This window comes from Pinus tabuliformis, chromosome 7 (assembly GCF_031772625.1).
Source record: "Pinus tabuliformis cultivar Carrire ecotype Pingquan chromosome 7, CPIR1, whole genome shotgun sequence".
NCBI lineage: Eukaryota > Viridiplantae > Streptophyta > Pinopsida > Pinales > Pinaceae > Pinus > Pinus tabuliformis.
In genome coordinates, this window is record NC_142293.1 from 969,104,161 (window position 1) to 969,109,153 (window position 4,993).

The 4,993-nt window shown below is 36.7% G+C and overlaps 1 long non-coding RNA gene across 4 annotated transcripts; it reads right to left on the bottom strand.

Moving 5' to 3' along the window:
* Positions 1–706: 706 nt before the first annotated feature.
* Positions 707–4,237, bottom strand: LOC149250837 (uncharacterized). 4 transcript variants are annotated; one of them, XR_016266847.1, is made up of 5 exons: positions 3,836–4,237; positions 1,656–1,726; positions 1,414–1,465; positions 1,048–1,194; positions 707–874 (listed from the first exon to the last, which is right to left on the bottom strand). It is a non-coding gene; the product is annotated as an uncharacterized LOC149250837 (long non-coding RNA). The 4 variants fall into 4 exon arrangements; XR_016266846.1 differs by having other exon boundaries at positions 707–879; XR_016266845.1 differs by having other exon boundaries at positions 707–935.
* Between the last annotated feature and the right edge of the window lie 756 nt (positions 4,238–4,993).

Below are 4,993 nucleotides of genomic sequence, written 5' to 3' on the forward strand. Positions count from 1 at the left end.
ATTTTATCTTTTCAAGCCTAAAATGATTAGACTTAGATCAAAATGGTTTGGCCCAAAATTATTACTCATCTTGTACTTTCCCATTGAATTGGTAAATATCTTGACCAAACAAGGAGCCACTGCCATGGCGGTAGTCCCTGCCAGGGTCTGCAGGGACAACACAATACAATTATGAATAGAAATTGCAAGTTAGCTAAACAGCAAATGGATTACAAGTTCTGAGGAATTTGGTGTAATAACCACATAGAGATTACAAGTTCTGAAGAACATCAATGAACAAAATTCAGACTATAGATGTCTGTCATTCCCTACCTGTAGTTCCTGTTTTCTTTCTTGGTCAAGATACTTGATAGCCATCGTGAAACACTCCTTTACACACACAGCCAAAGGCGAGGTAATATTTCTTATTTGAAGTCCGAGCATTCAAGAAAAGACTTCTATGGAAATACTATGCAGACATCAGATGGCTTTGCACAGTCTGCCAAAGATAAAATACGCTCGTCCAACGCTCCAAAGATAAGAGCCTCATATGATGATTTTCAATTGTAGAATAAAGTTTCTTCATATAATGCTGAAGTGAAGAGCACGGTCAGGTCGGATTCTGATTCCACCTCGGAATCTGATTCCACCTATGTTGAGCTCTGACAAATCATATATCAAGAGTGCAGAGATTTCTTCCTCTTCTTATGGAGAGTCCCGAAAACCCTTTTATCAATGCTAAGTTGCAGAGTTCTATCCATTACCTGAAGATCATGCGGATTCTGATTCCACCTATGTTGAGCTCTGACAAATCATATATCAGGAGTGCAGAGATTTCTTCCTCTTCTTACGGAGAGTCCCGAAAACCCTTTTATCAATGCTAAGTTGCAGAGTTCTATCCTGCCACGAAAACCCTTTTATTAATGCTAAGTTGCAGAGTTCTATCCTGCCATTACCTGAAGATCATGTTTTCGATATAAAAAGAAAAAAATTAAGATTCATAAACCACCAAACAAATTTCAGAAAATACTAAACAGAGAAAAAAACAGATATGTGATCAGTAATTACCGGAAAAAAAATTGTCAGCTGGACAGTGGACTAGTGGTAGTTCCTCTCAATATTGATCTAGATAGAACATAGGAATAATTGGGGGAAGCATATAATAAATTATAATAATGCACAGCCCAACTGGAAAAAACACAAGCACAGACCATGCTACAGCAAAAGCACAAGAAACTGCCTCAATCTTTGAAAATGACCCAATTTGGAAAAACACAAACAGGAATCAAGCTATATCACAAGCACGAGAAACTGCCTCAATAAAATAAATTTCTAGAGTACAGTTGGAAAGATATATTAGTTTGAACATCTATAAGTAATCCAAAACTTCAAAACAAAGGTTACCGGGACATTGGCTAACTCATAAGGTCATACCTTATCCGAGAAATAATCATGATGAGATTTATAAAATTCACCTTCCTCACACCTGTGTTCATGTACTATCACTTAGATATCCAGTTATGGAACTATATAATAACGGAACTATATAATAATAAAACGGATTGCAAATATGAGTTGTACATAATTAACAGAAATACAATCTGCAATGAACATAATTAACAGAAATACAATCTGCAATGAGACAAAAATGGTTACATTAAAATTTAACTGCATACCGTAGAACCTGCATAAGTTCTCCATTTTCCACTGGTACTTGAGAATAAACTGAAATGCGCTTCTCAATTGCCTTTCAGATAACAAACAAAATGAAATAAAATCAATCATTTGTACCAAATTGGCTAGTAAAGTTTATAACAGATTATCATGATATACAGTCACAAAGTATGTACAACATGCTGGATATGTGCATAATGAAATTACATATATAGAATAAAGAAAATGAATAACTCATCCCAATTCAGAAAAGCAAATTGTACAGTAAACAATAAACAGAAACATAGGTAAAATAATACCAAATGCAATACAAATCTCTTTGGTGCTTCGAGGGCAATGTACTGTAGTGACAGTAGATAAAGACAAAGTTTACAGATATCATGAACAATTCAGAGTTCAGTTCGAAGTCAAACATACATTTCAGATATCAACAACAATTCAGAGTTCAGTTCGAAGTCAAACATACATTTCAAGATTGTTAAAATATTTTAGATATCATCAACAATTCAGAGTTCAGTTCGAAGTCAAACATACATTTCAAGATTGTTACACAGATTATTTTGTACACGATCTCCAACATATCTCATAACACAGTCACATTAAGTTGCAGAGAAGCAGTAAGGGTCTTACTCTCCCTAAAAACTCATGCAACATTGTGAGAGCACTGGGATTAAGAGTTAATCGCTTGGCATCCATGTCATGTATCTACAACATTGAATATTGCATGTCACCAAAAGCACCATCCAAAAAGCAGCTGTCAGGCAGGATGTGGTCAAGTGATAAATCAAGTGTACTTTGTACACGAAAAAACAGAGGTTCACTTTCATAGAAGCTTGGACGCAAGTCCTGGGTAACTTTGAGCTATTCCCCCCGGTTGGCATCTTCATAGACAAATGTCATGCTATTGAAAAGCTGATATTGCTGAGGAGTTTAAACCTCTCCAATCAGAAAAAAGGATTCAACCAACCAAAAACTTTAAAGATTTGAAAGAACTGAAGAACGGCCATCCTGGATTCAGCTACAGCCCAGAATGGACTACGTGTATACAGCAGGACTTATCACGTGACCTTGTCTAACTAACATAGTGGCTACAAATTTCAAAATCCAAAATGATCTACGGAAATGCTTGAGTAACTCATAAAAATGCAGAAAATGACCACAATACTGATTATCCGAATATAACACATTAGAATACACTCCTGATGAGATTAGTGTTTATTTTATGTCACTAATATATTGTTTTATACCTGGATGATTCAGTAACCTTGACAAAGACACAATATCGTCTAATACCAAATTCACCTATTTTGAGTAAACTAACAAAAACTTCTCTCAAAAATTTCCTACTTAAGAGTGACACTTTCATAACTAATAAAAACCAGCAATTAGACGACTGACAAGAAATAATCCCCGGACTTCTCAGTATATATCACACATCAGCAAACAATAAACTAACCTAGTTTTCAACTGGTGCCTGAAAAGTCGTCCCAGGTGGAGGAAAACCTTGTGATGTAACCTGGTTTTTTAACACGCACCTGAAAAGTTGTCCCAGGTGCAGGAAAACCTTGTGATGGGTGTTATAGAGTTGAGATCTTGCCAACATATGGAAAGAAAATTATATACAACTCAATTATTAGCATCATCTGAAGGCCAGAAGCAGTCGGCAGAAAAGTGAGCGGGCAAGAAAAGGAAAGCCACCTGCCTCTCTCACCTACACAACTCCTGCATCAAACCCTAAGTGTTTTCATGAGCATATAAAGTTGATACAATTTGGCAGCTACCACATTTTGTAGGTATTTCATCTGGGGCCCTGGGTTCTCATATATTTCATGACGCCTGAGAGTTCACAAATAAGGAATAATATTGAAGGTTCCGACTCCCGAGTCTCCCACATTTGTTTATCAAAGGCGTATTTTAACAGTCATGTTCTCAACTTTGACCACGATGGGGGTTGGATTTTGGTTTACATCTGATATCATCCCAGTTGACAGCCCATCTGCCAACCCATTTTTAAAAGGGGATTTTAATAGCAGTCTGGTTCTGATTTCATCCCAATGTGACAAACCATCTGACAACCAATTTTTGTATCATGCTTTGTACTGCTTGGTAGACGTAAATTTCCAAAAAGGGCATCCATATCATATCTTTATTTAATCTTGACATGAATATAACAGAAGCTTACCTGAATCCGGATTGAACAGATGAGTAGTAGTTGTGGGCCTGTCTGTTAGGTGTGTGTCGTACTGTTTGCCGATGGCTGTAAGCAGCTGCATTATTAATAACCAGTATTCCGCGGTAAGAGTCTGGGTTTGGGTCCTGATCGTGAGCATAGCGAAGGTTGGAGAAATCAAACCACCATTATGGATCGGATCCTTTCCTGTTGAATGGTGTTTCTCAATCTTTCCTGTTGAATGGTGTTTCTCAATCCCGTTGGATCGACAGGGACCTGTTCTTTCTTTTGAAGTAAAATTATTAACTATAACACCTGGCACATGCAGCGTGCAGGGCACTGCATGCAGGACACGAACAGGAACCAGGACATGGAGAACATGAACCAAAAACAACTTAGGATAAATGAACTTGTCCTCACATCGGGGCAAGTGAGGCGGGCAATAAGAGGGTAAAGTGAAAACTTTGGTTAAAGATTTTTGGCTAACAAACTTTCGAGCGTAAAGTTTGGTTAAACCGTGAATAACCCGCATAAAATGATGGTCAACGCGCATTTTAATAGCCAGTCAACGGCCTATCGAATGCTATAGTCCCTGCTATGCCGGAGGTAGGGACTAATAAAATGAGCCCATTACCAACAAAAACCTCTTTTTGTTTTCAAAAATTCATTACCATCTATTCAAAAACCGCACCCAAAGTTACCAACTAAAATGGGAAATCATTAAATAATTAAAACTAGAAAAGGTGTTACAAATATTCCTTCATATCTTCTAAATAATGACACCTGCGTAAAAAATGAGAGAGGTTTTTGTAAATGGTTTCGTTCCTGCCAAAAACCTCTTTTTGTTTAAAAAAATTCATTTCCAACTGTTAGGAAACTACTCTTAAATTTAGTAACTAAAACAGGAAAAAATAGAGTGTCATAGAAAATTCTGGCAGTGCCTTTTCTCTATCACTTCACATTTGGGCACTCGGATTATTTATGCACATATTCCCACCTTTTATTATAATAACCATTAGTATTTAGCGATTTATCCTTGATGTGTTCAACACAAAAATCCCCTTTAATCTTTAACTTGACCTTGTCAGAATAATGTTTACTATGTAAAAATAGCCTTCAGAGAGATTTGAAAAAATCATTATATTTATCGCTACCAAAACTGAGCTTGTC